Here is a 24,901-nt window from a genome sequence, read left to right on the forward strand (position 1 = left end):
ATTTTAAAAAATAACGAAAGCATTCAAATATTTTAAGCTTCTTCAAAGAAAATGAAGCATCTGGTGGCCAGAGCAAGTAGGGAAGGGAAAAGATTAATATGCTGAGGGTAGCTGGCTGACCTTGCTGTACAAATAATCCCTACAGCCGACTCACAGATACTAACATCCAGCTGACTTCCCCCAAAGACAAGTCTTGGCTGTAATTTTTCTGTGGCAAGCTCCAAACGAAATGAGCACTTGGACCTGCCGCACCTTGAGGCTAGGAATATATGATCATCAGAGATAGCATTCGAACGCCTGTTTCAGAAGATTAGCAAAGGCAACGGGACAGAGTAATGTGATTCCTTGCAGTATTTGGGAAGATGCGGAATATTCCTGCATTTGCTTTCCATTCAAGAGCTTCCTCCCTCTCCACCTTCAACGCCTGCCTCTCCAATCCGACAAGCTGGCTGCAGAAGGACTCCATCTTGTATAAATGCACTTGGGAGGCAGGACCCTCAAGGGGAGCACCTGCCAAGAGATGTGGTTTAAGAGAACCTGAAAGGGGTTGGCCATCTTGCCATGATTCGTACACTTCACATATGAGATCATGTCTGGAAGGCTGCCTGTGACAGAGGCTGGCAAAGAGGCAGGTCTGGGGGCAGGGAGAGTGGTAGTTATAACATGAAAAAGAGGGCTACCTTGTACTAAATGCTTACATTGCTCCAGGGCTGTGCTAGGCACATTACAGGCATGTATTGTCCAACATCACTCCCACACTCACCACACGAGGTTGGTACCAATATACACACAACAATCCACAGGTGAAGAACGAGGCTCTGGTTAGCTGAGGCTTCCAGGGGCTCGCAGGTGTTAACATTTAGAGCCCTGAGGAGGAAGGGGCTTTTCATGGTAGGAAGCACACAGCGTCGGATCGTGCTTTCTGCGGACCCGTGGACACACACAAGTCTCCTCGTCCGAGCCCGCAGAAGGCTCACAATGCCGCCTCCAGCTGTGTACCCTGCTGGAAGAACTTGGCAGGCCGGACTGCGCTTGCAACAAATTTGGCTAGACTGGCTGGGTGCCCTTCAAGAGTCCACCTTGAAGTAGCTGAGAAGGTGTGGCTTCTAAATCAGGGCTTTTCTAAAGAAATGTTGCCATCTGGTGGACACCTGTACACACTTTTTTTTGAATATCTGAGAAAAATGTTTAAAACGGGAGGGGTGATATATTTTGAATTTGTGGGATTCTCTTCTACCCTCAACTACTTCTGCCTCAGTTGTAGGACACTCCTTTTTGTCCTGTGCATTAAATTGAGCTTACTCTTTTTGTAGACACACATAGGCTTTAGAATTTACATTTTTTGTAAGATTTACTCATTTATTCAAAAGTCAGCGTTACAGTGAGAGAAGGAAACAGCAAGGGAGACATCTTCCATTCGGTGGTTCACTCCCTAGATGGCTCTAACAAGCAGGGTTGGGCCAGGCCAAAGCCAGAAGCCAGGAACCAGGAACTCCATCCGGGTCTCCCACATGGGTGCAGGGGCCCAAGTACTTGGCCCATCTTCTACTGCTTTCCCAGGTGCATTAGCAGGGAGCTGGATCAGAAGTGCTGCAGCTGGGACTTGAATGGGCGACCATATGGGATGGCCTCTTCTGGAGACTAACACAGCTGCTCTCCACTGTCTATCACTCCCTGTCTAAATCAAGTTCGCCTTTCCTTTCCTCCTCCTTGGTAAGGTCATGTCCATGGACCAGGTTGTTCAGTCAGGAAGCCTGAAAGCAATTCTTCACATCTTTATTTTCCTCTCCCTCCTAACCCCATGGAGTCCCTCACCATGTCCTGTCAAATCTCTCTCTAAAATATAACTCAGACACACTCACTTCTAGAGCAGGTGTTGTGGTACAGCAGGTTAAACTGGCACATGGGACATCCACATCCCATAATGGAGTGCCTGGGATCAAGTTCCACCTCGGCTTCCAATCCAGTTTCCTGCTAAAGCACACCCTGGGAGGCAGCAGACGATGACTCAAGTACTTGGATCCCTGCCCCTACATGGAGGACCAAGATGGAGATCCTGACTCCTGGCTTTGGCCTGGCCCCACCCTATCTGTTGTAAGAATTTGGAGAGTGAACCAGTAAATGGAAGATCTCTCCCCCCCACCACCACCCTTTCAAACAAATAAAAATAAATAAGTAAACTTAAAAAAAAATAGTTCCACATCTCTCCCCATTCCCTTGGCTACAAAGCTTGGTTCAAACCTCTGCTTCCTGCTTGGGTTAATATTCTCTCTGCATCTTGTTGGGGCCCTGCCCATATTGCTAAACACATCTCATGTTGCCTGTCCACTGCTGTTCTGCATTGCAGCTACACGAGCTTGGGTTTATGCAGCGGCACCCTAAGCCCTTCCTGCCTCAGGCCCCTCACACAAGATGCGTTCATGGGCTGAGTTGCTCTTTGCCCAATTCTACTGAAATATTACCTTCTCATTTTTCAGGAACAATTTGAAATTGTTTGACTCTCAATGTAAATTGAATCTCCATTCTTTTTTATATCTGGAAGTTTTTTGTCTTTTAAGGAAAATTTTTAAAAGATTTGTTTATTTATTTGAAAGCAGAATTAAAGAGAGAGAGAGAGAGAGAGAGAGAGAGAGAGAGAGAGAGAGAAAGTCAGAGACAGAGAGAAAAGGATCTCCCAAGCACTTGTTCACTCCCCAAGTAGCTGCAACAAAGCCAGGAGCCAGGAACTCCATCTGGGTCTCCTGCATGGATGGCAGGGCCCAAGTACTCGGGCTACCTTCCACTGTCTTCCCAGGTACATGAGCAGAGAGCTGGATCAGAAGCGGCGCAGTCAGGACTTTGAACCAGGGCTCATATGGGATGCCTGTAGCAGGCAGTGACTTAACCCACTGCGCCACAGCACTAACCCAGGACATTCTTTGTGTTAAATATGTTTGAATGCTTTTCGAAATGTTTTCCATTTCATCACCCACTTCAAAATGATAAATTCCTTGAGAGAAAGAGTCATGTCTGTTTGCTTTACCCCTTGTATCTTAACATAGGATATGTATATTTTAAAAAGAAAGCTTGCTATTATAATCAATATAACTATGGCTAAACCTCTACATTTCTTTAGTACATGGCTTATTAAAAATGCTTGTTGGGGGCTGGCATAAGGCACAGCAGGTTGAAGTCCTGGCCTGAAATGCTGACATCCCATATGGGCGCCAGTTCTAGTCCCAGCTGTTCCTCTTCTGATCCAGCTCTCTGCTATGGCCTGGGAAAGCAGTAGAAGATGGCCCAAGTGCTTAGGCCCCTGCACCCACGTGGGAGACCCAAAAGAAGCTCTTGGCTCCTGACTTCGGATCGACGCAGATCCGGCCATTGTGGCCATCTAGGGAGTAAACCAGCAGATGGAAGACCTCTCTCTCTCTGAGTCTCTACCTCTCTCTGTAACTCTGTATTTCAAATAAATAAAATAAATCTTTTTTAAAAAGTTTGTTGTCATTTCACCAAAGAGAACATACAATTGGCAATAAACACCTGAGAAGATGTTTAACATTATTAGCCATTAGAAAATACAGACTTAAAACTTAGTAAGATATTACTACACTCCAGTCAATATGGCTAAACTAAAAAATAGTGACAACATCAATTGCTGATGAGGATGCAGAATAACATCCTCACCACTGGCATTCCTGATGGGATTGTAAAACGGTATAGCTAGTCTGGAAAACATTTGCAGTTTCTTCAAAATTCAACATGCGACGACCATAGCCAGGAATGCACTCCTGGGCATTTATTCCAGGGAAATGTAGACTTAACGTTCATACCAAAACCTGCACACCAGTGTTTACAGCAGCTTTATTGGTAACAGTCAAAAAATGGAAACAGTCCATATTTCCTTCAGCTGAATAGCTAAACAGACTGCAGAAGAGTCATACCATGGAACACTGCTCAGCAATAAAAAAAAAAAAAAAAAAAAAAAAAAAAAAAAACAGTGAACTATTGATACACATGACAACTTGGACGAATCTCCAGAGAAGTATGTTGAGTGGAAAAAAATCCAATTCCAAGAGATGACATAATTTATTACTGCATTTATATAATAACTTTTGAAATGACAAAATTGAAGAAATGGAAAACAGATTAGTGGCTGCCAGGAGTTCCGGACATTGAGTGGGTGGAAGGAGGAGGTTCTAAAAGGACAACACGACAAATCCCGGTGATGATGTTAATGTTCTGTATCTTGACTGTATCCATGCCAGTATCCCTGCCAGCATTCTACTATAGTTTTGCAGAATGTTACTATTGAGGGAAACCAGGAAAACAGTACATGATATCTTTCAGCATTATTTCTTACAATGTCATCTTACAAGAATAAAATTTTTTATCTCAATGAAGAATTCAATTTAAAAAAATCCAAGGAGGCTCCTACACATTGGGCCCTGTCTTAGTGGGATGATGTGCCAGTTGCAGCAACCTGTCTTGCAGAGGAGAGGTATTCCAGCATGCTCCAGCTTCTAGAAATTTCACTCCAATGTCAGGCTCCTGCAGTTTCACAAAGTCTATTTCCCACCTGTGGCACTCTGTCGTACCAGGGAGCCTAATTTATTTGCACTTTCTGTAGAAAGTCCATTGCTTTAATGCCAAACACTCTTCGCTGACCCGAGTGCTTCTGTCACTGCAGTCTCCACATGCTACAACAGCGCCTGTCTCCAACAGCAGCCACGACGCAAGCTGCACACCCCAGAGCATCCAGACATGTTTGCCTTCTGTACTGAGAACCTAGCGCAGGGGTGTGGAGAAACATCTCTGAGGCTCATGAGTAGTGTTCGGCCTGAGAGCACCCGGTGGTGAATACAGGCTACACTGCGCCAAGACCGAGCCATGGAGTCCAGTGAACGAGGCCCTGGAATGCTCTGTAAGATGTTTCCAATGGGTTTATCCATTCATTCATTCATCTGTAGGATGTTGGCCCCATTAGAGAACCATGAGAGAGACCTCCTTCCCGGTCAGTACTATCTGGCAGGAAACTGACAAATAATTTGGTGAAAGTGTAATGGTGGCTGTTTACAACTGTGTGAAGACTGTTGAGAGAAATCAGTCTGTGATAATGCGGTCCCCGAAGGCTAGCAATACCTGGGAAGCATTACCACCCCAAGCCTGAAGAGCTGAGGGGTAGCAATGGGTTGCTGCAAGAAGACAGTGTAGCGGGGTGAGAATGACAGCAGGAGACAACAGCTGTGGCCTCAGGGGCTACTGGACACCCAGCAGGAAGGGAATTGGAGGTGAAATATTCCTATCTCATACTCTTTCTTTGGTTCCCTTCTGTTGGTCAAATGCTACAAGAAGCCAGAGCATGAGGGAGCCCACTGAGGCAACCTAGTCTTGTCAGTCTCCTAGGGCCCAGAGGAGTATCCATGGGGGAAGCAAAACATAGGGCACAAGCAACTTCTTTGAAATCTACAAAAAAAAAAAAAAAAAAGGGGGAGACTAACAAGTCCCTAAGCCTAAGTAACTGCATGAAATCCAATCACCTCTCCAAAGTGCTGAGCATTCCTGAAGAACAGGCAGGCTTCCTGGTAAAGATATACATCTTTGGATTTTTTTTTTTTGTTTTTTTTTTTTTTTTTTGACGGGCAGAGTGGACAGTGAGAGAGAGAGACAGAGAGAAAGGTCTTCCTTTTGCCATTGGGTCACCCTCCAATGGCCGCCACAGCCCTTGCGCTGCAGCTGGCGCACCGCGCTGATCCGATGGCAGGAGCCAGGTACTTATCCTGGTCTCCCATGGGGTGCAGGGCCCAAGCACCTGGGCCATCCTCCACTGCACTCCCTGGCCACAGCAGAGAGCTGGCCTGGAAGAGGGGCAACCGGGACAGAATCTGGCGCCCCGACCGGGACTAGAACCTGGTGTGCCGGCGCCGCAAGGCAGAGGATTAGCCCAGTGAGCCATGGCGCCAGCCCATCTTTGGATCTTTGGTTAGTCCCCGGCACCTGGCACCTCTCATTCAAGACAGCTGCTCCATCCTGGCCTGTGGTCTCTTCTTATCATTTCATAACTGCTTCCTCAGATCTCTGTATGGGTTTGCCTCAACCCTGGATACAACCTTGCCTTTCCTTCCCTAAGTCACTGGCCAGATGCTGAACCACAGTGATGAAACAACCTCAGTGAAGACTTAAGGAATCATGACCAGGGCGGGACGACTGCTAGTAACTTGGACCAATCCCCAGTCATGGTCAAGGCTGCCTGTTCTCTCACTGTGTAGGACTCAGGTCCTGGAGACCACTCCCACTCATATGAAAGAATTCCCTGCTGTGCCCCCTCCTCAGGGTCTCTGCCCCTGAAAGTCAGAGTTACACAGAGAGAAAGAGAGAGAAAGAGAGAGAAAGAGAGAGAGAGAGAGAGATCTTCCTTCTGCTAGTTCACTCCCCAATTGGCAGCAACAGCCAGAGCTGCACTGATCCGAAACCAGGAGCCAGGAGCTTCTGGGTCTCCCACATGGGTGCAGGGGCCCAAGCACTTGGGCCATCTTCTACTGTTTTCCCAGGCCATAGCAGAGAGCTGGATTGGAAGTGGAGTAGCCGGGTCTCGAACCGGCACCCATATAGGTTGCCGGCACTGCAGGTGGCAGCTTTACCCACTACGCCACAGCACTGGCACCAGGCCCCCTCTCTTTACATCTTAAGTGTCACCATCACCTTCCCTGTGGTCAGGAAAACAAAAATCAATTAATTTCAGAATAATCTCTCTACCCAGGTAGAATATTTTATAATTGCATTATCCTTTGCATTTTTACTAAACTGTTTGACTTTGTCTCCACCATTCCTGTCCAATCTAGTCCATGTTTCATAGATAACCAAGAAACCACTGAAGTGTTCCACAAACAAAAGCAGTTCCTACCTCCTAAATTGTGTCAACAAACCTCCTAGACCAATGTTTTCCAAGTTGAAGGCCTGACCCATTAGTGGTTCAAAAAACCTATCGAGTGGTTTGTAACCAGCACTGATTTAAAAGATAGAACAGGAAGAAACAATATCAGAGTACATCACAAATAGGGGAAAATTCATTATGTACATTACTGCGAATCATAGTCAAAAAGATTGTTTTGAATTCAGAATACAGAATCAGTCACAAGCAATGATTAAAATATTAGCATTTCCACCTCTACTCAACAGAAATGTTGACATGGCAACCTAATTTTTCCTCTCATGTTTCCATCCCAGGACACAAAAAAGACAGCACCTCCACCAGGAGAGAGAACATTGCCACCCACATTTCTCCAAGCCCCTTCACGGTTGCTGCAGGCAGGGAATAAGCTAATCCCAGTGGATACAACCTGATTCCTGTCGGGCTCTCCTTACTGCTGCTTAGTCTGTTACCTGTACTCTTTTCTGTTTCATGTTCCCGTGCACCGACAGCCCATCTCTCCTTCCTGTCCACGTAATGGGGGTAAGGAACGTCCAGCCCACAGGCCACATAAGGCCCCTGAAATCATTTGGTCTGGCCCTGCCAAGGCAACTGCAGATGGGGCTCAAAATTCAAGGTATTTATAGCAGGTTCATTTTTAAGTGGATAATTTTGTATGGCCCATGAACGATATTGTAAGTATGCAAATGGCCCTTGGCAGAAAAAAGACTCCCCACCCCCGCATGGAAATCACACCCTGGGCACACTCTGTCTCTTTGAGGGAGGCCTAGCAATGCCTGCTTTCCGTCCAGCTGCCTCTGTCCAGCTGGGGGTGAAGCCAGCCAGCCTCTCCTCACGGACTGGGCTGAGCATTGGAACCTGCTGCACAGGGCCTGCTTTCTCAATTCAGCCAGTCTCTCCTGGAGGCAATAGAAAATTCCAAATTGGCTTTCAGACCTCCCCCTCCAGCACAGCTAACCAGACAATCTCTGCAATTCTAGCAAGTAAATCTGGCTCTTTGTTTTCTAACTGCATATTGATTCTTAGACGTGGCGCTCACTTAGGAGGAAGCCTTGGAGGTTTAGAGCACCAAATTCTGCTCCAAACTTTAACAAGGAATGCACATGACTCTGACAATAAATAAGTGAGATTCATTTCATGGATACAGCCAGCCTGCTCTGCATCCACAGGTTCTGCATCTGTGGATGTAACCACCCGCGAAGCAAAAATATTGGGAAAAAATTCAGCTTCACTGAACATGTCCAGCTTTTTTTCTTGTCATGACTCCATAAATAACCCAAAATAATAACAATTTACTTAGCATTTACATTGTCTTAGATGTTCTAAGTAATCAAGAGATGATTTGAAGTATATAGCAGGATGTGTATAGTGTGCAACTCCTACCCCATTTTCTATAAAGGGACTTGAGCATTCTGTAAATTTTGACTTCCACAGTGGTACTGGAACCAATCCCTTGCAGATACCAAGGGACAGTTGTATTTTATAAATTCACCTATTTTCTGTAAGATTTCAGACACATTTTTACTGTTTTAGTCTTTCATTTATCAAAAAAAAAAAATCAGTAGGCTGTGACATCTTCCCATAAAATAGTTAATACCCAGTTCCTAGGCTGGCAGCCGAGAGTTTGTAGGGCAATGTGTATAAAGCTCTGAGGACAGCGCCTTACTCACACCAAGTGTTAATGAATGTCAGCAGCTAGTGTTCCTATTATTTTCTTCCAGTTCTTTAAAAACCAGTGCCTGGGGCTGGCACTGCAGCACAGTGGGTAAAAGCCTCAGCCTGCAGTGCCAGCACCCCATATGGGTGCCAGTTCGAGTCCCAGCTGCTCCTCTTCAGGTCCAGCTCTCTGCTATGGCCTGGGAAAGCAGCAGAAGGTGGCCCAAGTCCTTGGGCCCCTGCACCTGCATGGGAGATGTGGAGGAAGCTCCTGGCTCCTGGCTTCGGATCAGCTCAGCTCTGGCCACTGCAGTCATTTGGGAAATGAACCAGAGGAATGGAAGACCTCTCTCTCACCGGCTCTACCTCTCTCTGTAACTCTTCAAAAAAAAAAAAAAACAAAAACAGTGCATGCAAAGCATCTTCAGAAAGTTTGTGGAAATGAGTATTAAGAAAAAACTATGCATGGATTTCAAAATTTTTTGCACGAAAATAAGTTTACCTTTCCATTCCATTTTTCCATGAACTTTTTGAAGTCCCTTGGTATGTAGTGACTAGCAATTTAGTACAAGATACCACCTCCTCATGGATTTCAAAGAAGAGAAAACGTGAAGATCAATACCAAAAGTAAAATAAAGAAAAAAGAGAAAGGAGACTGAGAGAGAGAAAGGAAGAAAATGGGTCATGATCAAGGGAGGCTGGGAAACGCGGAATTCCTGTACCTTCGTGTGATCTCCTGAATTCAAGCAGAGATGCTTCACCGAGATGTGACCACCCTAACACCCCACCATCCACCCAGTTGACACCATCTTCACCTGTCAGGCAAGCAACTTTGTGTACAGAGAGTTGGTGGTGTGTGATTAACTATAGATGACTGACCTCAGGATTACCTCTATGCATTCCTCAAATCACACTAAACACATTAAATGAAAAAATGAAAGTCTAAGTCTATAAGAATAAGGATACTGGAAGAAGACTAAAACAGATGGGATTATATTCAAGGTGTAAAAACTGACCTAGAACATAGAAAGCTGAAATCCAAGTGCTGATGAAGGGTCCGGAATGCTGGGGAAAGCAAGCTGGTTCATCCCACTGAAACTGAGAAAGGTTTGGAAATTAGGGACACCATGCACTTTTGAAGATAGGGATGTGGGTGAAGCTCAAAATAGGAGGCTTGGTTGAGAGTCTTTATAAGGTGCCCTTTGACCTACAGCTCCTTGCCATTTCTGTTTGCATTCAGCCAACACACACACACACACACACACACACCACTGGCAGAATGCTGGAAACGTGTTTCTACTAGAACATAAGTGCAGGAGTGTTGGACTTCTTATCTGTTTTTATTGCTGGAGGTGCCCAAGCACCTAGAACTGTGCCTGGGAGAAAATGCTAAGGGGGTATTTGATACATATTTGTTGGATGAATGAATGAATGAATGAATGATTAAGCATTCTGAGAGGTTGAGAATAGACTAGTACAGTGAAAACAAGGAGATTAAGTGAAATTCTAGATTAAAAACAAAATACAAGACCCCGTGATGAGGGGGAAGGTGTTTGGCATAGCGGTAAAGACACCATTTGGGGACCCACATCCCACACCAGAATGCCTGGGCTTTGAGTCCCATCTCCCCTTTCAGTCCAGCTTCCTGATAGTGCGCTATGCAAATGTGAGGGCCAGCGGTTGTGGACTGAATATCTCATCTACTTAGAAAAACTCCCTTCTTTTCTACTTCAGCTTGCTGTAAAGGTTGTTTTCTTATCATGAAACCTCAGAAGGTTTTGAGGTTTTGTTTGCTTTGGAGAAGAGGTACAGTTAGAGGTATCTTAAAGGAAGAATAAACTGGCCTCATAGAAAGATTTTTGTTTTTAGTTTTAAAGATTTATTTATTTATTTGAAAGTCAAAGTTACAGAGAGAGAGGAAGATACAGAGAGAGGTCTTCCATCCTCTGGTTCACTCCCCAGATGGCCACAATGACCAGTGCTGGGCCAAACCTGAGCCAGGTGCCAGGAGCTTCTTCTGGGTCTCCCACATGGGTACAAGGGCCCAAGCACTTGGGCTGTCTTCCACTGTTTTCCCAGGCACATTAGCAGGGAGCTGGATGGAAAGTGGAGCAGCTAGGACTCAAACAAGTGCCCATATGGGATGCTGGCAAGGCAGGTGGTGGCATAACTCATTATGTCATAGCATTGGCCCCCACAGAGAGTTTTTTTTTTTTAAGGTTTATTTATCTATCTCAAAGGCAGAGCTACAAAGAAGCAGAGGGAGAGAGAAAGAAAGAGAGAAAGAGAGGTCTTCCATCTGCTGGTTCACTCCACAGGTGGCTGCAACAACCGGAGCTGCATGATCTGATGTCAAGAGCTAGGAGCCTCTTCCAGGTCTCCCACACAGGACCCAAGGACTTGGGCCATCCTCCTCTGTCTTTCCAGGCAATAGCAGAGAGCTGGATGGGAAATGGAGCAGCAGAGACTCGAACCAGAGCCCACATGGGATGCCAACACTACAGGCAGCAGCTTAACCTGCTATGCCACAGCATCAGCCCCCCACAGAGAGATTTCTGAGTGAGTTGTTCAAGGGCCAACTATTGTAGCACAGCAGGTGAAGCCATTGTCTGTATTGCCAGCATCTAATCCAAGCACCACTTTCAGTCCCTTCTGTTCCACTGCTGATCCAGCTCCCAGCTGATGTCCTGGGAAAGCAGCAGAAGATGACCCAGGTACTTGGGCCTCCATCACCCATGTAGGAGACCACAGTGGAGTTCCAGGCTTCTGGCTTTAGCCTGGGCCAGCCTTGGCTATTCCAGCCATTTGGGGAGTGAACCAGCAGATGGGAAATCTCTCTCTCTCTCTCTTCCACTTTGTGTCTCTCCCTCTCTCTGCCACTCTACCTTTCAAATAAATAAAATAAATCTAAAAAAGAAACTTGTTCAATTGTCAAGTCCACCTAAGGACAGTGACTAAATAACTTAGGGATGTTGGTAGAGACCATTCCCACCTTTCTCTCTAAGGAAGGAGAAGCAGGCATGCTGTGTACACAGCGGGAATGCTAACGACTGCTTCCAGTGTTACCAATCCAAGAGGTCTGAGAGGCAACTCCACTGGGAGATGTAATTAATATTGCAAAGAGCTTAGAGCCAATCAGATTAAGAGGCAGGGTCAAAAGCAAGATTCATTATTGCTGCCAGGTTCCTTAATTCCGAACAGATTCCAAAAATGTGACCTCATCTGCCTAAAACTCTGGCAGATTTACAGATACACAGAGGAGCTTGAGTAAAGTCACCAGGGTGGCACCCCCTAAGGCCTTCACACCCCACATGAACGGAAATTGACCTACATCCCTCTGGTTTCAGAGTAGGAGCCTCTGCTCTCAGCCAAGTCTGCTCAGTTTCCTTGCTTAGCAGTCAAGGCCTGCCATGATCTGGTCCTACTCTAGCTTTCACTCATTCATTCAATATTTAGTGAGCACTACTATGTGTGTAAGGAAGTACACTGTGTCAGGAAGCGGTATATGTGCTGAGGAGACGACAAAACACAGCAGCCACCCTACCTGTCCTCATGGAACTTACAGTCCAATGGGGGAGGCAGGCAATATTATCAGATATTGCATAAGGATATGTGGAAAGGAAGAATAATGTGTGTGGTTCATAGTGATGGGGGTGGGAGTTTCTGCTTTGAGTCTAAGCAGAACAAAGAAACTGGTTTAGGCCTCCTATCTCAAATAACCAGAAAATAGGCAAAACATATGAAAATAATAGTTGTTTGCAAAATACTGTACATCACGGCCAGCGCCGAGGCTCCCTAGGCTAATCCTCCACCTGCGGTGCCGGCACCCCGGGTTCTAGTCCCGGTGGGGGCGCTGGATTCTGTCCTGGTTGCTCCTCTTCCAGTCCAGCTCTCTGCTGTGGCCAGGGAGTGCAGTGGAGGATGGCCCAGGTCCTTGGGCCCTGCACCCCGTGGGAGACCAGGAGGAAGCACCTGGCTCCTGGCTTCAGATCAGTGCAGCGCACCAGCCGCAACGCGCCAGCCCTGGCAGCCACTTGAGGGGGTGAACCAACAGTAAAAGGAAGACCTTTGTCTCTGTCTCTCTCTCTCACTGTCTAACTCTGCCTGTCAAAAAAAAAAAAAAATACTGTACATCAGGTGACAAAAGGATAGTGATCCCTGAGAGACTGACAACACATGAGGTAAGTCATACAATTCCCCCAGGGTAGTCCCTAGAGGGCATTTCCAGGCCACAGCATGGCTGGGGAATTCAGAAGGAGCAGGGTGGAGTCTTTAAATAGAGGAGATGCAGATGAGAGTGGAGATGGAGGCAACCAGACAGAAAACCAGACAGAAAGAGCTGTGGAGAAAGAGAACCCAGAGAGCAGCCAAAGGTCTGATGATGAGTGATGATGAAGGAAATAGAGACCAGGGACAGAATTATGCACAAGGACTAGAGGGGACAGTGCCTAGTGCTCACCAGGGCCAGGTTTAGTGCCTCTTCTCGCCAGCCAGTCTGGAAAATATCACAATTCACGGAACATGGCTAGACACACAGGTCTTGCTTCAGGAGAAGGAAAGTTAGCACTAGAGTGATAACAGCCCCAATCCTGAATAAATCTTAAGCAAGAACTGAAAGGATAAATCTGTTTCCAATGACTTAACTGTGTTCCAGAACGAAGCCCAAGGCTACTTATAGGAACACCAAAATATCCATGGCAATGCAGCAGAGACTTCTGGAAGTAGATCCATGCCCAAATTGGTACTGGGGCCACAGATGACTAATAAATACAAGAAAAGATGTTCCACTTCTCTTGTAATCCAGGAAATAAGAAATAAAACAACAAAGAAACACTTGGAGTTTATGCAGGAGAGGATTGTGGTCAGAATACTCTTTAAACTAATGTACTTTGATTACTTTCAAAAGCTTAATGTGGTACAGTATAGAATTATCAGGGTAGTCTCAAACAGAAAAATGGTCAAAATTTCTCTTTAAAAAAAATACTGATGTAACTGAATAATATCAACAATGCCAGGATTTCAGTACTCTAAAATATCATGTACTACTAGAATATGAAAAGAAAATAGTGCTTTGGTCACGTGTTCTGAGATTCCCCCATACTTTGAAAAATCTGTTTTAGAATTTTGGGAACCGTATAAATTGGAGCCACAGAGGTTACAGACTGGGTACTTTCCATTCTCACCAGCATCCAAAGCTAAATGAAATTAACAGATCTGTTATCAGAGTGCCAGAGAAAATATTTTCCATCCCCATCTCCGTGTAGCTCAAGATCCACGCAGTAGACTGTGCATGAGTCCAAAGCCCACAGCATAGGCAATGGCTGGACTGATTAGCTAATCACCCCACAGGCAGCTTCCACTTCTGACACTGCAGGAGCCTCTGTTTCCTTCAGGCGAGGTCTGTGGGGAGTGGTTGACAAAGAGAATGATTCTGTTGAATCATTAAACTACTTAGCATCTGAGGAGCTTCCATATCAGGGCCAATATCCAGCTCTCCTGTCTGAGCTCTGGAAATGAGCAGGGCCTGGCATCGCTCAGACTGGCATTAGTTACCCTTTGCTCTCGTGCTTTCTGCAAGAGAGGACTTTGATGCTGGGTGTCTGTACTGCAAAGGAGACAAGCCATAAAACTCTTTGCTTGTCTGGAGACTAAGTGGGCGGCATGGGAAGGGTGTGATGGAGGCATGGGAGAAGAGCGATATGCTCCAGCCTTTCCTCTGGGGCCTGGCTCTCGCCCCCCCCCCAACTCCCCTCCCTCAGCTTCCTGGTCTTTTTCCTTTCCAGATCTGGGCTGTTCTTTAGCACCTCACCCTTCTTTCGCAGGATACTTACTGTTGCCCGGGTATCTTCAATCATTCTATCTTGAAGACACCCAAAGCAGGAGCAGAAGGAAACTCAGCCGTGCCCGGGGACCTTTGTGAAGCAGAGCAGCATCTGAGGGCCACTGGTAGCACAAGGTGGTGAGCTCATCCCATCAGAAGAACGAGAGGACAGGACGAGGAGAAGGAGGGGGAGGAGAAGGAGAGGGAGGAAGGGGAGGGAGGAAGGAGAGAGGAAGGAAAATATAAACATCTTCACTACCCAAACGCTGGTGTCAGCCTTCTGTTATTATAATCACTACTTAGGAGGTACTTGAAAATACACAGGCCATATTCTTTAAAAATACAAATTCAGACACACTGACTTCCGAAGAATTGGTAAAACTTAGTTGCAACTAGTCAACTGAGAAAGTTTTCCAGGCCGTTTGTTGACACCGGATTGCCACACTTTTCCCCTAAAGGGGCAGATAAACATTTTAGGCTGTGTAAGCCACAAGCTCTCTGTCACAACCATTCAGTTCTACCATTGTAAAACAAATGTGGCCATAAACAAGAGGTAAATGGATGGGTGTGGTTGTGTTCCAATAAAACTTTATTTACAAAAACGGTGGTCTTCTGGCCCTCTTGCTCATAGTTCCCCAACTCCTGCTCTTTAAATGATTCTTTTCTTCATTGTGTAACATGAAAAAGACACGTAACTCATATAAAAACTACTTGCTCATTGTAAAAAAATTAATATAGTATTTTCTGAGATGTATTTATTTGAGTGGTAGAGTTACAGAGAGAGGGAGAGACAGAGAAAAAGGTCTTCCATTTGCTGGTTTACTCCCCAAATGGCTGGAACTGGGCCCATCTGAAGCCAGGAGCCAGGAGCTTGCTCCAGGTCTCCTGCGCAGATACAGGGGCCCAAGCACTTGGGCCATCTTCTACTGCTTTCCCATGTCATAGCAGAGTTGGATTGGAAAAGGAGCAGCCAGAACACAAATTAGTGCCCATATGGGATGCCAGTGGCTGCAGGTAGAGGCTTAGCCCACTATGCCATAGTGCCGGCCCCTAATACAGTAATTCCAAAATCAGGTTACCTGAAATCTCAGTAGCCTAAGAAGGTCACTGCTAACAGTTTGCCAAGCATCACTGTAGTTCTACTCACACAGATTCATGTGTGGCATGTGTGTGTGTGCTTTTTAAAATACAAGCAAGAAGTCCTATACCTGCTGTTCTACAACCTGCTTTCTGTGCTCAAAGATACATGCAGGGCATCCTTTCATGAGACTATATTTAGATCTCTATTTTTTCCCCTCGGGGTATTTTGGATGGAGGTGCCATATCTCCCCTGATGCACATCTGGGTTCCTCCCCTGAAACCCTCTACAACTCCATTTCCTTGTTGATCACTGGTTGAACTCCTTGATGATGGGAGAGTCACTAACTTTTGAGCTAATTATCTTCAATCACGTTGAGGGAGCTCCACTGTGCAGAGCTAGGAGACCCAGTTGGGTAATAAGGCAGAAAGCTCAAATTGAGATCATAATCAAATAGAGCCAATGCTTCCATTTGGGCCCTCCCACTCGGGCCTCTGAAGGCTTCCTTCCACTTGAGGATGGCACTGTATTAGATTGCCTTCTGCTCTGTAGCCAGTTTTGGCTATAGTACCTGCCTGTGGCAATACATGTTTCCACAGTTTACTTGGGGATTTCTAACACTGTGAGTGCTTCTCCCTGACCAATTACATAGCAATATGGCACCTCTGACGGAGCAGAAGAACCAGTTTGTGAGACACTTCCCCAGATAACCTCAAAAGGCTATAGCTCCCCATAACTTCTGGGCAGGTTCAGACAGAATGTGGCCTTGCACAGCAGGACAAATAAAATCCATAGGGAGCAAAGGTGATATCCACAAAAATTGTTCTGAAACCTATGGACACCTGGTCACCCAGAGACCAACTGATGTGCCTCATTATTTTTTTTTTTAATATTTATTTGAAAGTCAGAGTTACACAGAGAAGGAGAGGCAGAGAAAGAGAGAGAGAGAATCTTCCATCTGCTGGTTCACCCCCTCAATTGGCCGTACGACCAGAGCTGTGCCGATCCAAAGCCAGGAGCCAGAAGCTTCTTCTGGGTTACCCACACATGTGCAGGGGCTCAAGGTCTTGGGCCATCTACTACTGCTTTCCCAGGCCATAGCAGAGACCTGGATCGGAAGTGGAGAAGCCGGGTCTCAAACCTTATGGGATGCCGGCACTGCAGGCAGCAGCTTTACCCGCTACGCCACTGCACCAGCTCCATTCCTCATTATTTTCACATTCTTCCCCATCTCTTTCTGATTCATCAACCACTTTTTAGTTAGGGTGTTGTTATATTGTACATTGAACGGAAGTTCTCAGTAGATTCATATATAAATTAATTTTAAAGCTTAGCTATTATAAAACCATTTCTCTTGCCTACTTCATGAGGGGTTATAGAGGTTTATAAAATTTAATTTCCAGGGGCAGCACCATGGTGTAGTAGGTCAGGCCTCCACCGGTGGCACTGGCATCCCATATGGGCACTGGTTTGTGTCTCAGCTACAGTGGAAGATGGCCCAAGCTCTTGGGTCTGTGCACATGGGAGACCTGGAAGAAGCTCCTGGCTCCTGGCTTAGGATTGGCCCAGTTCTGGCCATTGCAGCCATCTGGGAAGTGAACCAGTGGATGGAAGACCTCTCTCTGTGTGTCTTCCTCTCTCTGTCTGTGACTCTGCCTCTAGAATAAATAAATGAATCTTTAAAAAAAATTTAATTTCCATAGACTTGACACTTCATAAACGGTTCCCTTACAATCCCTCTGTGTTAAAGACAAACAGAAACTTAACAAAGTTAATGATTGTCTCAAATTCACACAGCTTGTGAGTGGCAAAGCCAGGATTTAACCCAAAGACCTCATCTCATGCATAAATGTCTGTCCACTGCCAGTGTTCCGTAGGCAACCTCTTGGTTTGTTTGTTTTGAATGCCTTTATGTCAAAAGAGATTTTTTAAGGTCTGGAGCGATCCAGTGCTTCACACCCTCTTTCCACTTTGGGCCCTGACTCCTGCAAGGAAGGGTAGAGAGTAGGGCCGTTCTGCCATCAATGAATCAGGGAGCCAACACTGCACAGGCAACATTCAAGCATTAAAACCAGGCCCAACACAGCTGTCTGGGCCAAAGGAATAATGAATGCCCCATATCACACCCATGTGAGATTGAAGGGAACATGTAATGAGGAAGAAGATTCACTAAACAGGCACCAGACTTTGATTACCTTTGCAATTTCATCACTTTAAAAAATTCTACAGTCAACATGGATAAATGCTAACTGCTGATTGTCAAATAGATATAAAATTGGCAAAAAAAAAAAGTCTAGAAAAAGAAAATTATAGGAAATTAGAGTAGGAGCTGTGGCCCAGAGGGTTAAAAGCTGTGCTTGGGATGTCCACATCCCATGCAGGGGTGCCTTTTCTAGTGCCAGCTACCCTGGCCCCCATCCAGCTTCATGTTCATGTGCCTGGGAAGGTGGCAGTTCATGGCCCAAATATTTGGGCTTCTGGCACCCATGTGGGAAACCTGCATGGAGTTCTGGGCTCTTGGCTTCAGCCTGGCCCAGCCCTGGCTGTTGTGAGCATTTGGGCAGTAAACCAGCAGACAGAAGATCTCTCTCTCTCTCTTTCTCTCTCTCTCTCTGCCTCTCAAATAAATAAATAAATATTTTTAAAAATAGGAAGTTAGATAGGCACATGGTATCAGGAGGCAAAGTACAGCCCATAATTGCCCCAGTGCCACATGGAAGCCCAAGGTTATGTCCTCCTGGGTTGGGCTGTGCATGCCTCTTAGGACTGACTGTAAGGGAAGGGAGATCTCAAAGATAATCTGTCTTTAATGAATGTTGTGTAGCTTCTTCCAAATGCTCCACGCAGGGCTGACACACCTATTCCTTAGCTGCTGGGAATAATGGTTCCCAAACACTCACAGCTGTGTCCATCTGGGCACTGCCCCAGGGAATGGCTTTGCAGAGTTGTACCTTTTCCCAGTCAGGTAGGATACAGAGATACAAAGCCCAACAGCCTGAACTCCAGGCCCATCCAAGTCCTTGCTGAACCCCCATTGAGAGGCAGCTTCTGCCTCTGCCTAATTCTGCCACCCTCAGTTCATTATAGGTCTAACTTTAACTGCTCACCAATCAACCTTCTTCATGAATGATATGCTTCCAGGGGACTCAATCTAAGATAACATCCAAATTTGTGCATATCACTCAGAGCCAGAATCAGAACTTAAAAGCTAGGTTTCCTCACTCATCATCTCAACCTAAACCATTCTCAACTAATATAGCTCCCTCCCGGGCCACAACTGTTTACATACAACTCAGTGGAGCAGCTACAAGGTGGGCCTCCCAAGCTGTGGAATGCTGACCAGCAGTGTGTCACACCGTTGGTTTCCATAGTACCTGGATAAGTTTTTGCTTTAACAATTATTTCACCTTGGGATTCTTCAAAGGAATCCAGTGAACAAGATTTCCAGTGAACAAGATTTATTAGACTCCAGCTTCATCAATAGGTGATCTATACAGAAACACACCTGGCACCTATAACCTATGCTGGCTTTAATACTCTGCTATTGCCATTTTGAAATTCTTAATCACTTCCGAAGATTTTTTCATTCTGTTTTGGGCTCTGCAGATCCTGTTGTGGGTCTTAATTCCCAGGAGGGGGAGGGGAACCTAGTAGTAGGTGCTGACAGGTGGGAATAAAAGCACACTGGAATCAGAGAGGGCCCATGGCCAAGCACTGACAAAAACGGCTGGAGTCAGGCACATTGCTTCACGTGAATTAAGGTAAGAGACTGAAGCTTGCTTATGAAACCCATGACTTCATGAATGGACTCACTAACTACAAGCAAAATGTATATAAGAAGTAACAAGTGAGTCAATCAAGGCTATAATAAAAATAGGAGGTTGAGTGATATGAAGATGGAATGTGAGTCACTGAAGATTGGGAATTATCATCAGAGTGGAAAGAACACTGGTTTCAAGGTCACGGGTAGACCCCCTGGGTTTGCAGCCCAGCTCAGCCTTTTCCAGATTAACAACCTTCTATGCCTGGTAGGAGGATTAGAAGAGTGAACTATGTAAAGCACTTAAAGCAACATATGCCATGTAGGAAGTGTTGGTTCAGGGTTGGCTCTGGTTATTCCTGCCTTGCTACTAACTTGATCAGTGCTTCTCAAACTATGTATGGTATTTTATTTTCAACCCTTGCAAGCTGATGCCTTGTAAAACCTGATAAAGTCGATAACAAGGAAAACAAAATAAAAAACACATATACAAAATGCAAGGCACATTTCTAATCACTGGATTCGACAGGCATAAAATGACTCTGTCAGAGTGCAATAAAAGTCTCTACATCATCATTTGCCATTTTTTCCGCTCATCTGGCCGCAAGTGGGAAGAGAACACACCTTGAACAGCACTGAACCTGAAAGCCTGTAACAGCTACTTTACGTTTTGAGTGCCTGGGTTCCCAGGTTTCTGCAAGAGATGAATGAGAAGAAAAGAGTGAGTACATCAAAGCATCTAATAAACTATAAAGTGCCCCAGAAAGGGAAATCGGTGGTAGGGTTGTAGGAGTCAAACTTGTAAGGTCTGGGGCCAAAAGGTGCAAACCCTGTGCAACAAGTCCTTGTTGGTTTCAGGCTATAATGGTTATGATGTATCCTTTGAATCTTGTCTGAATCAGTCGGATGTTTCCTAATGCTATACAGAGCAGGAAGTCAAGGGCTTCTCTGGCAGGCTGTGGCTTGTGCGCCAGCAACCACTGCCATCCACAGGTTGCTAAGACCACACCATCAAGGGCAAGGCACCCAAACACACACTCCCTGCATCTGGGACACCCCCTTGTGCACCCTGCCCAAATGATTTCACTAAGACTGATACTGAGTAATGGGCAGGATTGGAAGGATGTCTGTGACCCACTTCTGAGCAGCTGGTAAAACTCAACACACAAGACTCCACCTCAAGCATGGCCTCTGCCCCCAGTGGTTCCAAGTCCCCAACTTGGGCCTCATCTTCTCTTTCATCTCCACCCAGTTAAGCAAGAATGCAGATACCTGGGGATACTCTGTAAGTCTGTTAGCCAGCAAGACCTTCTGTAGCTTTTCTGGCTTCGACACTTTTTGAGGGCAAGCCCCCTGATTTGTGTCCCCATCTTTCGCTTTAGCACCTCGCTTGGCATATAGCCTGTGCTCAGTGTTTGCTGGGTGGCTGGATGAAGTCCAGGTTAGCAAAAGCGGCTCTTCAACTACCTGACCCCGAATCTGTCCAGAAAAGCTCAACCAAACCCAATTAATTCATTGCTCAGGGCTTTGCCAAGTTCTGGACATCAGGAAACACACATTTCATGGGGGTGGGGAGTGGACAGGAGGCAAGCTCAGGATGGGTGGACGCGCCATCAAGTGCAAAGATTCGCTTTTACCTCCATTCTCTGGGGAGCAAAAATCTCTCCGTGGCCCCAAGGCGCTTTAAATGGTACTGAGCCTGTTTTCCTCAGAAATTTCTGGAGCCCAGCCTAACTTTTGTGCAGGGGTTTGGCAGCGCTCATCTTCGGGGGCCCAGGGGACCGATGGCACCAGGCTGCCAAGGCGCTTGCACGCGAAGGGAACTCGCGCGGACCTGGCGGGGCCCGGCTGAGAGGCGGGTGGGGTTGGGCCGGGGGGCCCTCGAGTCCCTGGAACTCCAGCACGCCATGAGAATTCGGGGAACGGACGACGGCCCAGGGCGGCCAGACCCTTCGCTGAGCCCCGCCGGCTCCCGACCCGGGCCCCGCGGCCGCCGGGTACAGCGGCTGGGGCGTCTGGGCCGGAGGTGGGGGGGCCCGCGGCGGAGGAAGGAGACCGGGCGGCCGCCGCCCCGCCCGTCGGGCCGCCCGCCCCGCCCACCCGAGCGAGGCGGAGCCGGCGCCCGAGGAGCGGGAGGAGGTGGAGGAGGAGGAGGAGAGGTCGGAGCCGTCTCCAGGAGCCCTTGGAGACCGAGTCCCCGGTGGCGGCAGCGGCGGTGGGGGCAGCGCAGCGGCAAGCGAGTGAGCTCCGGGCGGCGGGCGCGCGCGCTCGGGGAGCCGGGGCCCCGCGGGCCCAGGGGCGCAGCGCGGGGCGGCGGCCGCCTCCGAGCCCCGGGTGCTGGGAAGCGAGATGGAGGGAGGGAAGAGAGGAAGGAAGGAGGGAGGAGGGAGGAAGAGTGTCCCGGAGGGCGGGGACTGTCGGGGCACTGGGCGCCGCAGAAGGGGGTGGAGGACGGAGGTCGAGGGACGCCGAGACCTGGAGACCGAGACGGCGCGCGCGCGCCCTGGACGGGCGGCGACCGGAGGGCGCGGGAAGCCGGGGCCGAGGGCTGGGGCGAGGGACGCGGCCCCCGGTGGAGAGTAGAGGCTGGAGGCGAGGCTTCCCCGCGCGCCTGCTCCCTCGCCGGCCCTCGGCCGCGAGCCCCGCGCCCGGGTGGGAGGTCCCCAGTGTTCCCAACCCTTCTTGGCTGAGGTGCCCGGCTTTGGAGGAGGGCCGGCGGGCGGCCGGGGGCGCCACGCCCCTCTTCCCTACTTTTCTGCGCTCTCTGGGGACCAGAGCCTGGCGGCGCCGGGAGCCTAGCGGGGAAGTAGCGGGTCGCGCGGGGGAGAGCCGCGGGGACACCCCGGGCGCAGCCCCGGAGCCTGCCCCTCCGCAGCCTGTGCTTGCAGGTGGTAAGGAGGAGGTCAGGGCTCCGCTGGGGTCTGGCGTGATTTTTTTTTTTTTTAAGGTGTTACCCGGACACTAGTACCGCGGATCGGGTTGACTTTTGTTTTGGTTTTAATCGGGGCCTGTCGATTAAAGATCATTTGAAAACGCTGCCACCAAGTGTCTCCTAAGACTCGCCGCTCGGCTTCTCGGAATCTTAACGAACTTGACTTCAACCATTCATAACTTGGGAAAGGGAAGCCGTGGTTCTCGTTCACCTTCCCGCGTGTTGGGGGGAGAAACTTTGGACGGCTAGAAATCTGGGGAAGGGGCTCGGCGAGGCCTGGCACGTCGCGGTCACCCTCAAACCCGTGGCTAGACCAGGGCAGAGCCGACCCAAGCCCGGGGGCGGACGAAGGTCCCCTGCGCCCACGCGCCGGGGCGCGCTGGCCGGCTGCTCCGAGTGGGAAGCCGCCGGGGGCTTACTGGACCCTGTGGAGTTGGACCGACTTCACAGGATTAGCTTCCTCCGCGTCGGTTATTTCCTCTCCCCCTGCTGCCTCCGCGGACACTGTTTATATTTCCTGGGGCGGTTGTAGCCTCGCCTGAATAGATTGTCTATAATGAATCTTGGGACGTCTGTGTCTCTGTGTTGTCGGTTTTAAACGAGGAGTTTGGCTTTGCTATTAAAGTGGTAGTCCCCAAACGCTGCACTGCCAAGCAGCAGGAGGGGGCCCTCACCCAGGAGAACCGTGCAGGTAGCGCCCCCATGACGGATCGCGTTTGACTATTGCCAAAATAATCCATTCAAGTAAGCTAGGTTTTTTGTTTTTTGGTTTTTTTTTTCTAAACCAGATGGTATGTATTAGCAGCCCCCCTTTCCAATAAACAAAACGTGTGATCCACACACATAATTTTTTAAAGTAATCAAACATTTTCCGGAGACTTAAGTGATAAAAGGACTTTCTGGATCAAATGTTAAATTCCTTTACCATCTCTAACAGTTAACCAGCGCCATAAAACCCTGGGTTGAGTCCAGAAACTGCTGACCAGTCTTTTGGGTGTTTAGACTTTATCCTTTATGCTGTTGTTACTTAGCCCGGGTCATTTAGTAGCCAGCCCTAGGGCATAAAATGCTTTAGATTTGGGTAGAAATAAGTAAAAATGGGAGGTGTTAAACAAGAGATTGAAAAATGGGAGTACAAACGTTTCCTATGAAGAAGCTCCTATCTTGTCTGAAAGACTAGCTCTCTAACAATTGCGTTTGTGTTGTAGGGTTTGTGTTGTTACTTGTTAGACAACAGGGGTGGTTCCTCAGTGTGCCAGAGCACAGGGCTTCAGAGTCAGGAGGCTTGAGGAAATAGTTAGCTAATACCAAATTAGTTTTTTTTTTTTTAATTTTTGTATTTGAATGTTGATTCCCGCTCTCTCTAGCAAGAAAAGGACTTCTAATTTAGAATTACGTCATTCACTGTTGGGTTTTTATTAGGTGACTTTCTTGTTGTTGGTTTTGGCTTGGCTTTTTTTTTTTTTTTAAAGTTTTATGTCAGCTTAAACTTAACCTAGGAAGGTTAGCCTAGTTGTGGAAGTCAGGCATGTTTTTCTGATCCCTAACTTGGAAAAGCAGCAGTTTAACAGCCGTTTCAGTGTGGGTTCGGTGTTTGTCAGACCTGGGTGAGAATTCTAGTCATTTAACCTTTTTTCAGTTTGGTTTATAACATTGGATTTTTAGTGGTCTCTGTCTCTTGAGTGTTTATGAAAGTGTATGAAACAATCCTTGGAAGACACTTGGACTGAACCTCACCCACAGTGAAGGCTCAGAATTATTATATGTTTTACTTACCTTGCTTGTTCAAGCAGCAGGCTTTGGATAAACTTTTAAGATCTTGAACTTTCTGGAAATGCGTAGAGCAGTTTTAAATGGCAAGGAGAGTACCAAGTTTGTCTGTGAGTGATGTCCCCACTGCAGCAGTAAGGATGAGCGTGATTAAAGGACTGAGGAGTAACGTGCCTTTCGCGCTGAAGTTATGGTTGCGTGGTGTTTTTAAAGCCAGGCAGTCGGAAACGTTGCATTAATTATCTTTTAAATTTGAAGAGAACTTATATTCCATGTCATTGGGTTTGTAGTTCTTGGATAGGAAATTAAGCTGGGAACAGAGTATTTGTCTTTAACCAACTATGATTTTTAATTAAAGCATGAAAAAGTGTAACCCAAGGGTATCTGGTTACTTACTTTTACATGTATTGATGTCGAAGGCCAACTTAGAAACCATAAGATGTGTTAGGACCGATTGTAATTTTTTTTTTAATTTTTGTAGGAATGAGTGTTGAGTTAATTTGAGGAATTTACTCCTCATACCATTGAAGCATTTACTAAAATTTGAAAAATGTTTAAAAATGCTTCCATCTTTGAAACAAACCCTTTAAAATTTCTGTTGAATTTTTCTTTCCTTAATGTACATCAGGTGCACAGAATTGGACAGAGCCAGAATCTTAGCTCATGCTGCAGATGACTTATAATTTTACTAATTGTCCCACAGGGACACAGAGAGGATGGTTTGTAATAATTTTCTGTGAGTATAAAGGGTGCAGTTTTATTAGGAATTGTTTCTTGCCTATGACATTATGCTCTGAAGCAGTGGAGGAGTTGGCTGAATAAATTATTGATTCCTTTTACTCCTGGAACACCACAGCATAATGATGGATTCTTGGCTCCTACTTGAAGGTGTGTAGACTATGGGTGAGTTACTTCATCTCTCTCTCTCTCTCTCTGCTTCAGTGCGGTGTTGTGAGGAATAAATGAGTTAATCT

At 47.0% G+C, this 24,901-nt stretch overlaps 1 protein-coding gene across 2 annotated transcripts in view; it reads left to right on the top strand.

Annotated features, from left to right (window-relative positions):
- The first annotated feature begins 21,104 nt into the window (after nt 1-21,104).
- Nucleotides 21,105-24,901, top strand: part of GNG12 (G protein subunit gamma 12) — a 151,216-nt gene continuing 147,419 nt past the window's right edge. Inside the window, exon 1 of one of the 2 annotated variants that reach the window (XM_017346186.3) lies at nt 21,105-21,222. The gene's annotated coding sequence lies outside the window, so the exon portion shown is untranslated. Of the gene's footprint in view, nt 21,223-21,310; nt 21,466-24,901 lie in introns of those variants that run through there. The other variant, XM_051856370.2, reaches the window with a different exon arrangement.

The sequence above is a fragment of the Oryctolagus cuniculus genome, chromosome 7 (genome assembly GCF_964237555.1).
Source record: "Oryctolagus cuniculus chromosome 7, mOryCun1.1, whole genome shotgun sequence".
Taxonomy (NCBI): Eukaryota; Metazoa; Chordata; class Mammalia; order Lagomorpha; family Leporidae; genus Oryctolagus; species Oryctolagus cuniculus.